Source organism: Trachurus japonicus, chromosome 5 (assembly GCF_045865225.1).
Source record: "Trachurus japonicus isolate A0001 chromosome 5, Traja_1.0".
Classification (NCBI taxonomy): domain Eukaryota; kingdom Metazoa; phylum Chordata; class Actinopteri; order Carangiformes; family Carangidae; genus Trachurus; species Trachurus japonicus.
This window is the reverse complement of record NC_140911.1, coordinates 13,987,048-14,000,492: the sequence shown is the minus strand read 5'-3', so window position 1 is coordinate 14,000,492 and position 13,445 is coordinate 13,987,048. Positions and strand designations below refer to the sequence as shown.

At 42.7% G+C, this 13,445-nt stretch overlaps 1 protein-coding gene across 11 annotated transcripts in view; it reads right to left on the bottom strand.

Moving 5' to 3' along the window:
- chl1b (cell adhesion molecule L1-like b) overlaps positions 1-13,445 on the bottom strand; it is a 62,691-nt gene that overhangs the window by 34,272 nt on the left and 14,974 nt on the right. For 4 of the 11 annotated variants that reach the window (XM_085776450.1, XM_085776458.1, XM_085776454.1 and 1 more), the window contains exon 1: positions 4,157-4,943. The exons of the other annotated variants lie outside the window; for them this stretch is intronic. The gene's annotated coding sequence lies outside the window, so the exon portion shown is untranslated. Of the gene's footprint in view, positions 1-4,156; positions 4,944-13,445 lie in introns of those variants that run through there. 11 annotated transcript variants of the gene reach the window in all.

Below are 13,445 nucleotides of genomic sequence, written 5' to 3'. Positions count from 1 at the left end.
ACTCCTGATAATGCCTCCACACTGATTCCTATTTGATCACTCGAGAACAATTAAAACAACGACCGAGCTGATTAACACTAAGCGCCAATTGACTTGTGCATCTTCAGATGTGTGTAATGAGCATGCAGCTTTTTGGGGTCGTCATTTTGTTCTTTTTTTTGTGTGTGCAATCAATAGCTCATTTAGCCTGTGCATCTGACACGCCGCCTGGCTCTCATTGAAAAACCAAAATCCACATGAGAGTGAAACTGTTTTTTATTTAGAATTAATTTTCCTCTTTGTTTAGGCATTTTTGTTCCATCCCTCCTGCTCTTCTGAATTTGAAGTATTTGCTCTGACCTTTAGCGATGATAAGCACGTCAGTATTCTACTACAACCCTGGAAATGCAATTAATCCATTATTAAAATATAAGGGGCGGGAGACATAACAGAAACAAGACACTAAATGAGATTAGGAAGTGGGAGCAATATTAGATAATATGCTCGTCTAATTGAGATTTGGCGAGATTTTACTCCACTTCAGAAAGCATGACAGTTCCATTATCAAACCATTAATATTTCAGAGGTTTGTGGCTTCAGCATGCTGCGGGGACATGGCTCTGGAGCTGGGGCGAAGGAGTGACAGGAGGAGGAGGATGAGGATGGTGGAGTGAGGAAGAGATGCTCTCAGCTGTGGAGGAATGGGGCTCAGTTGTAGACAGATATAGAGCGGCTGCACTGATGAGCTGTTCAGGGTCTGACCCCGGTGTTCTCTGTGAACTAATGAAGAACGACCCTCGTGACCCGGCATGAACTCCCATCACCCAGGAGAGAGTGGGATACACAGTGTATATGGCGCAGTGACCCTGCAGCAGCTTCATGTAACAGTACAAAGAACTACAGTTACAATGATACTGTCACCAGCTCTGGAAGTTTATGTGATATCGAGAACACACTGCTGAACATAGTTTGCAGGCTAGTCGAATATTGAATTTCTCTTCATTGTGAATCAATCGCTGATTTATTTTGTATTAAAATGTATTTCTATTTTTTCATGTCTGTCATATTAAGATTCAACCTGGACACCAAAAACCACTGAGTCGGTTTAACATCAGCATGTCTTTTTCCTGTCTATTTCTAATGGGACCTCAGGGTGTAGGATGTCTGCATAACGCGATGCAGCCGTGAGGCGTGGAACATGCATCCTTCAGGCAGCGTGTCTGCTCTAACCTGTTAACATGGTGACTGAAATCAAAACCAACACATTCTGCAGCCACCATGCACACGTGAGCGTGTTTCTGGATGGAACTGATTTTGAAAAAATGATAGCCACTAGAGGTTTTCATTTTGTCAGGAACGGTTTTTTTTTCCCCCTAAAAGCTTTGCATCTGTTCATGAATAAAACGGAAGGAATGACGGTTTCCTCCTCCAGCCTCTGATAAGATGCTCTTTTGTGTTTCTGAAAGCTGTTTGTCTCCATTAAATATGAAACTCTGCAGTGGATAATTAAACAGGAATGAAAACCACACCACTACAGCAGTCTCTCCATATCAGGAGGTAACCATTATCGCTGCTGTGGATTACGACTTTTAATTCTAGTCTGTTGCATAATTAATAAGCAGAATGGGAATGGTGATCGTGCGACAACGCCACATGACATGATAATAAAACCACATAACAGATGCTTTCAGACTTTCAGACCTCACTCTGAACCTGATAATAATATGTTTCAAGCTCAGGAAAAAGGTTTCATGAGGAGCCATGCACCTGTCTGCATCACAGCTTACAGCTTTCCTTCATTTCCCCTCTGATCTGCTCTCTTTGAAGTCCCACAGGAGTGCCCCTTGCCCAGGACAATAATCACATTAGTGTGTGATCCTCGCTGAGTAGCCGGCAGAGAGATGAATTCACAAGTTGGGACTGCGGGGACCCGAATATTATTTTTTTGGCGAACTAACACATGCTGCTTCTCTCTACATTCGTTCACTTTGTCTGACTGATGCTGGCAATTTCCCCAGATGAAACTGTGCCACAGCGAGACATGATCGATGGCTCTTATATCCCAAATCCTTACCTCCATCAGACCCCGAAGCAATTTATTTCTGCCAACAACCGAGCATTTCTGATGTCGTACAGCACATACACACACACACACACATACACAGCTGCAGCAAAAACCACTTTTCTACAGGAAAACCTCTGCTGCTTCATCCATTTTTCTAATCCCTTCAGGTGTCCAATATGCATATTAAAAAAAAAAAAATCATAATTTCAGCCTGTGAAATGAGAGGTTCCGCACTGACTCTAATTCAGCAGTTTGAATTTCCTGTTCCGTGCTGGAGCGGAGCATCTGGACAGTGTTACTCTGGGTAAGCTGTTTGACACAGCTGTCGGATATGTGGCCCAGTTCCTGTGCCTCTCCATCACTTAATAAGGTCGAGATGAGGCTGTGTTGAGACCGACCGAATGGAGTGAGCTCAGGACCAGACGCTCAAGATTTAAGATTTTCAAATATGACAAGGCATGAATCTCTGTATTTACACTGGATTCTCCTGGTCTGTAGAGATGAAAACAAGATGCCCATTGGAATAAGTCACTGCATCTAGTGTTGAACCTTTAAATGTTGATAAAACTTTCAACATCCAGCAATAACTTTACATTGTTTTTAAAGCAAAAGTGTCATCAACTCACAACTTGTTGAAATATTAATGATCAAAGTTAAAAACTTCAGAATGGAAAGGAAAATCAACTCTGGCTTTGATGTTCGAAGGCACATTTAAGAGAAAAGAGACGGGAAGTTTCATTCAGTACATCTTATCACTGACTTCCTCTGTAAAAAAAAAATACAGCTCCCCTCGTCCTCTTTATTATCATTTATCAGCCAACAAACCCATCAAAGCAAGATGCCTCCGAGACGAACAAATGAAAATAATTGGTTTGGTTTCACATAGAATCTGATACAAGAAAGTTCATACTATAAGATTCAATCCACAGTAAATGGCTTATTAACTAAGACTAATTGGGGGTCGACAGTGCTGCACCAGGGAGTCAGTTTGAAAATCATTAGTCTTACTGTTCAGTTTGATGTAAATTTGCTTTGGCAAGAAGCAAGGGCAAAATGAACTCCAGTGAATGTGAATACAGTCTGTGGCTGGTGAGTGTGACTTGGACATTATCCAGACATACTGTATTATATCACAGCAGACTTTCATTTAAGCTTAAGGCTTTTTGAAGTTGATAGTTACAATACAGTATGCAGTGTGAAAACATGACAACAGAATCACCCTGATTACCCTGAACATAATCAAACTGTGCTTCTTCCTGTGGAACCAAAGATGAGCTTTGTTCTGGACCGCTTTATCTGAATGTGTTTACCTCGGAATGAACAATTAATCTTACTTAGAGCTGCAGTTGTTGTTCATTATTGATTCATTTGACAATTGTTTTCTAATGAATTATTTAACATTTACTCAGAGCATGTTAGAAAATAGTGATAAAATGACACAACGTCCCACAGTCCATCATTTACTGTTTACTTTAGTTTCATAACAGTAAAGAAAACCATGATTGTGGAGCTGAAAACTGTTAATTCTGGACACTAGACCACAATTAATGAACTCAAAACACATTTCATTCAATGTTATTATCAAAAATAAACACGAAGCACAAACTATTTTTTACATGTTTTGCCACATCCTTACAATTAAATCTGAATAAATGATAAAATCCAACATGATAGATGGATTCAAGCTTCGAGCTTCAAATATTAACTTCAAATATGCCTCATGAAGCAAACATTCTCAGTCTTGTAAACTGTTGATTTTTCTGTGACAATTATTTGGAAATGCAAAGTGGTGAACAGAACTTTGTTTAGTTGGAGAGTTGATTTGGCTGCAGGTCTGAACCCTGATAGAAAAAGACTTGAAAATGCTGACATTTCACTTAAAAAACAAACTTAGAAAAACAAACTGTGAAGTCAGATGTTATACAAAAACCTATAGAAAACAACATTCCAGTGACATAAATGTAAATCAGCAGCCAACTTTGCTTTCTAGTGGACGTAAATACTGAATACCTCCTAAAGTGAATCCTCCATGTGGAAAGACCAAAACATGCTTAACCCAAATGTGCTGCAGCAGCTCCACACACACACCCTCAGCAACTACAGAATACTTACAAGGTTTTATTTCAGCCTTCAGCTCTGGTCCCCATGAGAGGTGCAACCGCTTCTTTCCCAGTGATAACATCCAAAATAGAAGGAAACCATGAGTTAGGTGAAATCAGATTTCTGCATAAAGCAGAGAGTACTGAGCCCGGTTGTGTGCCGTGTCATACAGGCTGCTGGAGACGAACGGGAGCAAGAGCCACTGCAGTCACATATGTTGCCAAAGCCTCTAGCTTGGCAAAGACGCTCATTAAGCCACTGACAATCATTCCCACAAAGAACAATCTAAAGGCTATTCTGTGTACAAAGGAGAGTGGTGGAATGCAAGTTCCATCTTGCCCGCTGTTCAGCATCATGAAAGATGTTTGGAGCACCTGAAGGCTGGATAAGTGTTTATTTGCGATGATCAATTGAGGGGGGGAAAAAAGGAAAATATGAGTGTACTGGGTGGGGGCACAGATCACCTGCTGTGTGAAAATCTGTTGAGTTTTTGGTCCTGCTAAAATCTTCTTCTGTCACCCAGTAACAATCCCCTTAATTGCTAATACTGCTGAAGATTGTCACCCTGTATTAGGATAGTATTGTTGGAGCTTTTAAACCATGCTCCTCCCCTTTATCTTCCCTTTAGATAAGGGTATTTGGTTGAAAAACCAATGGGTTTTTTGGGGGTATGCATCTGGATTCAAGAGGACTTTGATTGTTCCGCACTGGCGAACAGGGACCCAGCTCCACGGTTATACAGATGGACTTGAGTGGAGGCTGGGTGACATGTCGGGGGAAAGCTCAGTGCGCTGAGAGTGCTGAGACTGTCGATAAGAGCCTTCCACCAGCCCAACACACACACACACACACAAAAAAAAACTGCAGCCTCGCTCTCCCACGACACTCGGGGGAGGGGGGATGGGAGGACGCGCCCCCAGTCTGGATGATGTATGGTGTGGACCCTAGTCTGAGACTCTGGGTTTTAACGGGGGAGAAAGGCAGAAAATGAAAGAGGGGAGGAGGGTCATGGTTGAATTATGCTGATGTGGGTCGTAACCGCGTTGAGAAAAAAAAAAACCCAACCGTAGGCACGGCTGTGTCGACGGAACTGGCAGCTACGAATAACAAGGTTATTATCACTCAGGCCTCGCAAATGCTGACAGTTGGGGAATGGTGTATAGGTGAGATTGTACACTTATAGGATAAAGCGAGTGCATTTTGTTATTTTGCAGCTTGTTCAAATATATTCATTTTATTCTACTTAACAAAACATCTTGATTTGATGCAGAAAGAGCTTCTTTGCTCAAATAAATAGACTGAAGTAAATGGACTGGCTTTTCATTTCATCTAGATTGAGAGTTTTCATTTAGCAAATTAGGTTTAAAAGGCGGACGGAGAACATGATGAGGGAAATAGTGATATTTGAAGCTGGGATTTGGAAGCAGGGGGCGGTGGGGGTTACATCGGTCTTTTCATAATGAGAGCAGTCAGCCAGAGTCAGTAACTGAGAACACTCACACGCCTCTGCAGCGTCAGCGCCAGGCCCTCACAGCCCATAAGCACTCTTTGAGCTACAACAGGATGGAGCTGCCATTATGGCCACACAAACAGAGGGAAGCCTTATGAACTTTGCACAAATGCTTAGTGCTCCGGGGCTGGACAGCTCTGGAAGCAAGGGGAGATGGGTAGGTACCGGGGCGGGCTGCCAGTTCCGAAAAGCTTAGTGTTCATGCACTCAGGCCAGACAAACCTGACATTGTCCTGGGCACTGCCCCGGGGAAAGCCTCTTCCCCTTTCTTCTCCGCTACTCTGGCTCATTCACACTTCCAGCCCCGTTGATTCACTGATTTGGACATGACTTACGGAGGCAAGAAGGCAAACATTTATTCACACTTTGAACCAACTGTTAAAAATGCCATAAAGGAAGTCAGGGAGAAAGTGTAGGCAGATCAAATAACTCCATAAACTCTCATAAATCGAACAAGCATATATTTTCTGCTGTCACCACGCTTCACTGTCCCCTGATGTTTCATTTGAAACTTCTCCCTGTCTAATACAGTTTTTGAACGCACACATACTCGGGCGTACTGTGAGCAGCGAGGTTTCATAGTCGGGCGTACAGTGTCACATTAAAAACAGGTCAATGTGAAGATTTCCCACTGAGCAGTCTATTGTGTGACACAGAGTACATGTACGCGGTCGTAAATATTGAGCTTTGCATGGACGGGTCTGGTGGACATCCACTCTGGGTCCGCACTGAGTCCGCCTTGAGTACGCGCAGACGTCCGCGGAGTCAAGTCAAGTACGCCCGAGTATGTGGGGGCCTTTAGCTACAATTGGATTGGACTCATTCATACATTCAATTTAAATGAGAAAATCCACTGCACATTCACAGAAAATGTGTGCAACATCTAATTTATAACACATCTCTTATCTACCTCAAGCTGCTATCAAAGTGTTATCTAACCTCTACAAGATAGAGGTCTGCAGCCATGTCATGTCACTGGAATTTAAATAATGCTCCCTTGACCCACCGGCCCCCCACAGGCAAGTCAGACAGAATGAGAGGGAATCACAAACCGCATCGAGCCCATTCAAAGTGAAAGCTAAAGAAAAATGGAGGTGGTCGCACCAATAGTTCATGGCCCCTACTAAACCCCCAGAACGTAGCTGTGTGTTTCTGGTGCATTTGCTCACGTGATATTTCAAAACCTCCCTCCACCTGTCAGTCTGAGACAAATGGTGAAACTCTGAAGGGAATTTTTAAAAAATGAGTCAAGGCAGAGCCATCAATATCCCTCGAGGAGAAGCAGATTGCTGAGAAAGCACGAAGACTGATTTACACGTTTCTCACCATTTGGCAAATACGCTGGCTACACACAGTGTGAGGCTTTTAATTGAACTTTGGGCACAAAGCCCATTTCGCCAAAAAGTCGTCTGTTACTCAGTCTGTCAAAAACAGTCAATAAGCCTCTAACCTGGCACTTGCAGATAGAAGGAAGGCAACCTGCCTTCGGCTGATATCATGCACTTTATTCGCTGCACTCTGAATCAATATGAACACCAGTGCATTTCTGTGTATGGTTATCTTATGGGTTACCATGGTAACAAGTGCCCCGATCTTCATACTGATCACTCAGGCATTGATTGTGTTGATCCACTGTGCAGCTGGTCACAACAACACCATATAACCTGATGAGGTGTTCACATGTTTGGTTCAGGTCACAGTTTAGGAATTCCATCGCAAACAAGTTGCAACACCGTCTGAACTCAGGAAGTACCTGCACATTATTGTCATTACTGCCATTATTGTTGCGACTTGTGCAGTTTATGACCTGTGACTGCAAATGAAAAACAGACAAAATTCCTGTGATGAAATTGCCCACATTTATGTGCAGTTCTCCATTATCCATGGCACTTTAATAGTCTCCTCAATTATTTCCAGATCTGTGTTGACAGCTGATTTATTCAGTGCAGCACACTACAAAGAAACGGATCAAACAAGACGTATCTAGAAACAGATAAGTCAAAATACAGTCCGGGGGGTTGCTGCTGAACACATTCTGTTTTATACTAAACAAAATGATTGATATTCTAAAAGTGGTGTAGTTTTTAAAATGTGATGCAAGCAAGTGTTAAGTGGTTCCAGGTCTTTCAAGTCCAGAAACAGAAAGACGGATCTGACTGCAGCCCGGTGAGGACGGGACGGGAGAGAGACTGTTCTCCAGCTCTCTCAGTCAGACTGCCGGCCCTCAGAGTATCACAGATGGTGCTCTCAGCGATCATGGCAGTGATCAGGGGATCTCTTCTCCTGATTAGCACACCTACTGAACACAGTGTGCACAACAACGTCTGTTCACTCTGGCTGCAAAACACCTACAGTAGTAGGCAAACACGACTTTTACAAACATTGAGCACTCTGCCTCTTACAGAACAACAACAAATATTGTTGATTAAATTGAAACTATTCACATTTATGGGGAAAAACACATCTCCTTTAAGTTTAAAAGGCTGGAGAAAAATAAAGAGCTATTTCTTTAATTCAAACCCACAGTCAAACATAAATGGCCGGCCTATTATAGAAATGGAAGGCAAGCGATTAATCTGAGCACATCAAAGCAGAAATACTAGACCAGAACTTGGACAAAAGCAGACTGGCTTCTATAGTTTCTTATCTCCTCTCCTGTAGACAAGTTCAGATGAAGTGTCCACTTAGAACTCAATTTAATCATGTTTCCCCCCAAGAATCAATAAGCTATTTCCCCCGGGTCACTTTTAGCACTGGAAAAGGCCTCTACTCCGCAGCTATTTAGAGTGTGTACCCAGCTGACAGAGAGTACAGAGGCAAATATAAACCTGAATAATGAATTCATTAAGATACACGCATTGTCTCTCAGCGAAAACGTGTAGGCATGGAAACCGGGCTTGGCTCTGCTTTTGAGATACACCCTGGACACACAGCCTTCCAAATGGTTGGCGGGATCAGCATACACGCATTGGCACACAGACTGTGTGTGTGTGTGTGTGTGCAAACATGCAAACACACACACACATACATGCACTCACATATGCAACAACCTGCTCACACAAGTGTTCACTCAAATCCCCTGCCTTCTCCTGAGAGAGGGGGGCTCAGTTGTAATTTAATGGAAAAGTCCTGCAGGCAGGAAGCTAAATGAGAAGATGATCATGTTCATCAGAAGCAGCCCACCTGTCAGAGAAAAGTTTCATGATGTGGAAACACTCAAGGCGCCGCACCAATGTGTTCTCCACAATATTATTAAGCCAACAAGTAGGATTAATTATTTCCGGAAAATAACTTTTTTTCCGCCTATAGTCCTGTGACAAGGGGAGAGCGGGACAGATAATTTAGTCGCACGCCCACTCATAATAAGCAGCAAGGATCTAACAGCCTTTTAAGGAGCGCCCTGCTGGCCACCTTTTCACACACACATCTCGGGGTCAGCCCTTCAGGAGCGCTGAGGCAGAGCGGCCCCGTCGCGCTACACAGTTAATCCTGCGGTGGAAAATGTCGGCGGGATCTGTCTCACATGGACGCACAGCGAGAGGCGAGGAGGCAGACCAATATTTGGGCCGAATTAAAGAGGTGTGTGTGGGTGGGTGTGTGTGTGTGTGTGTGTTTGGAGAGCTGGGGGGTGTTGTGGGTGTGGGTGAGGCTGTGTGTGTGTGTTTTCCACAGACATGCTCGTCAATAGGTTGACTGCACAACTTCTCAAACGTGATCCTCACTGAGCAGATAAAAAAGAACACTGGCACATCTACCTCAGGGTGTGTGTGTGGGCCGGTAACACCGTCTCAATGTTTCTCAGCCTTAGCAACAATTTGGAAAGCTTTGTTTCTCCAATTTGTACCTTGAAATCTAAAAAGAACCACCATGCTACAGTTAAATGCCACGTAGTTCTTTACGTCTGGCGCAGGCAGTGTGCACTGGTGGGAACCCTGTAGCCCTGTTATTCTCAAAGCCTCTCTTGATAGCCAATTAGCCCATGTCAGGTGTAGTAGCCCACAGGCACAATTCTATTAAGTACACCAGAAATCGTGCTACCATGCAAATACGCCTCCTGGCTTCACTTGATGGATTGAGCTTATCAGTGTGGAGTTATATTTTTATGTTACATATGTTCCAGCATACTTGGGACTCGGGGTAGTAGTGGTTTATAAAACTTAGAATCAATCTTTCATAAATAATTCATCCTGTCTGGAGGGGGGCCTGTTGAGGAGGTGCAAGAACCTGACATTTGCCTAGAACCTCATGCACGACACGGTCGGCTTAATAAATAATAGTGTAGCAGAGAAATTTATGGATGAGAATAAAGCAGCACCTGCCGACTTGGGGCAAAGCAGGTACAGTTTCCTCATTAGATGCAATTCTGAGCCGCCAATCATAAAAAAAAATGACTGGCTTCCATCACTGCTTTATGGTTCAGGTGCAACCAGTGCCAAAGTGCAATGACAAAGCTGTGGAACAAACTATAAAATAGGAAATATAACCACAGGACATTGTGCTGTAGGTATGCGGAGATCTCTGCCCACCATCAAACCACTGTGACAGATGTGGAGTGTGTCACCGAATTCAAGAGCTACAAGCTCTCCGTGTTTCTAAGAGCCTTTGCCACTTGAAAGGATGCTTGAACAAATGAAACAAATGCCTGCTTCAGACTGAAACACGAGGCACACCCAGAAAGTTATCTTTCCACAACTTGAAAGGACACATGGGGCATTAAAAAATCCAGTGAAAGGGGCTTTTGGAGTTGGTGCCTTTGTCAGGCTAACATCAAAAGCTCTGCCTGAAGACAGAATATCACTTTGTTTTCTGTGTGTGTATGTGTGTGGGTGGAGGTCTACTGTTTGTTGTACTGGAAGTCACATTGAGAAGCACTTGCAGTATTTTTCCCACATACTGTATTGTTTCGCTGATTTACGACTTAGCTGCAAAGATCTAGTTCTTTCAGCTCCTGTTATGGTCTAAAGGTAATTTCAAATAGATTTACATTCAAATGATAAATACAACAAGTATTCTACTCTGACGTGAAACTCAAAGAGAAAAAGGAAGGTGCAGTAAAAAAAAACAAAAAAAACAATGTGTTGAATGGTGGCAGAAAGTGCAGGTGAAGCAACAGGTCTGCAGGTACTTGTGGTAACGCCTATTAGATATTCTGTGCAATTGCAACAGCTGGCAACACTCCACACACATCACTGCACACATTTTACACACCAGTGTCCAAAGCGATTAAAAAAACATTAAAATACTATGACACAAAACAGACCTTTTGCTCTTACCGTGACTTATTTCCTCTGCATCTTTGCCACTGAAACAGGAACTGGAAGTCAAAGATCTCAGTCCAGACAGGGCAACACTGGGCTGCATGTTTAGCAGCAAACTTGTGACCCTATTCTGTAGTCGGTGATTGGTAACAGGAAATTTTTATTGAACAATGACCAAGAATGATCCATGGAGATGGAGATCAATCGCGGTAGCTCTCTTTGATTAAGTGACATTGCAATTTAATTGATTAATTACTGCTTAAAAGAGATGTTTGGGGGAAGAAAACTACCTAAAAAACATCCTTATTTGTTACTACAATATCAAAAAGCGTTAGTGTCTTGTTACTGAACAAAACATCTACGCTGCATGTCTTGTTTTGCATTCACATCGTATCAGTTAAACTATAATTTTGAGCTGCCAAGTTGAAAAAATCATTAAGGTCAGACTCAGACTTCGTATTTCTGTCTCGGAATTTCTGGCAAGACAAGAACAACAAACAAATCAGCAAACTGTTAACTGAAAATGCACTATCACTGGCAAACACATTCAAATAAAAGCCAATATTAACACTCACACATTTCACACAGCTTGCATCATTGGAAATACACCTCATACCCACATCTGATTTCACTTGCTAACGAACCGCTATAACAACAACAACAGAAGTTAATTCGGACTATTTAGCTGGTGTGACTACAATTAGCGGCCGGGAATAAACACCCCCATATCAGAATGATGGGTGTTGCTCTTATTCTTCCCAGCCTCCCAATTGTCAAGAAGTCCTAACGAATCACACAAAAGGAAAGAAGAAAAAAAGTTATTTAAAGGTCCAGTGTGTATGGGGGTAAAACTGTGATATCTACACACCAAGAGACCACAGACCACAAACCCTATTGCAGATAAATCCAAAGAAAGTAATAAAAACACCTTAGAATAGACCTTTAACCTCGCCTTTTCCATGGATCTCTCTTAAGCACAAGCAACCTTACCAACCCCATGAGCTATTAGATTTAAAGCCAACACAGACACCTGTAGGTTCAGTCTATACAATTTGTGACCAAATTGACTTCCGCTCAAGCTGTACAGTGCAGGTGAAGCAGAGCAAAACAAAAATGTGCACTACATCCTGTGTAAAGGCTTAAACTGCAGGAGGTTGAGAGGTAATACCAGTAAAAAGCTCCACGTTTCAAATGAGTAAAGGGGGAGATAATTCAGGTCTCAAGAGGTATCAAGTGGATAGAGCAAAGGCGAGACTGGAGTCCTCAGGTTCTGAGTACTACTCCACAACAGCCATGCTGCATTCTAGCATCTGCACTGAGTGGTATAAAATCTAATTAGTTTGATCATAAAATCAAACCTACAACAAGGCAGGGTGTGGGAAGGAAATGGAGACAAAAATCGTTTGTGGTGGCATGCTACCTCTGTCCATAGACTAGGCCACAGAGTTGTACTCTCATTACGCACACTACTTCAAACACTAGGGCAATATAGATTTGCTTTGTGGTTTGTAATAGATCCCAGTAACAGGTTGGCCGATAGCTATCCAGACACGTAGCTGACTCCACGTGGTGTCTGGATAATCAGGTTAACTAATGATTGAACACACAGCATTGTGAGCTCCACAACAGGCCACTCAGAGGCAGGCGGCAACACAACAACAACAAACGGAGGAGCTCTGTTTGAATAAAAGGCACCAGTGACTTCAACCTGATTATTTCTTTTGATGCACATGCCAACAGATTGAAAGCTGTGTCAATGATGTCATGGTGAAGTAGCAGTGTACAATGTGAAAAGAATTGGAACAATGACAACAAAAGGCGGTTCATAAAAAAGGCGATACCACTAAGCAAAGCTACAAGATTGTCATAATAGTGGTCCATTTGTTCATGGGAACATCTGACCAAACTGTTTGACTGCACTGACCAGCAGCCTTTAGACATGGTGGGAAATGTTCACACTACTGACCTTCAATAATTCTAACAAATTCCATTAAATAAATTATGGTATAATTTTTAATAATAAATATTATGTCTGAGCGAATACACTACACAAGACACTGAAGACCCTGCAGTTCCTCTGAGGACACCAGCTGCTGTGTGTTCTGTAGCTAAACACACATCGGATGGTAACCAGCAGCTTCTGCTGTTTATATGCAAAGAAAGCGCCAAAAAACAGATGACAAAAGCACAAGGAAGTTTGGGTAACATCCTCCATTTCCTCTCTAGCTGCACGCAGCACACAAGTTATGTCATGAGTCATCAGTCACAAACATCACTTAAGGTAATGTAGAGACACGGATTGCTGCGGCACCGAAAACAGCAATGAGCGTTGCCATTTCTGAGTGAATGAAACCGATGCTGGAAAACAGAGGAATTGAAAAACCTTGGGCACAAATGTTACCTGGTATGCACAAAAAGAGTTTGCCAATAGTGATATTGCATGAGGCTTTGGCCTTGGGGAAAAGACATTGACACATTTATTCACTCCTGAGGCACTGATAGCAGCATGCCACTCTGTTGTTCTAGTGTTGCA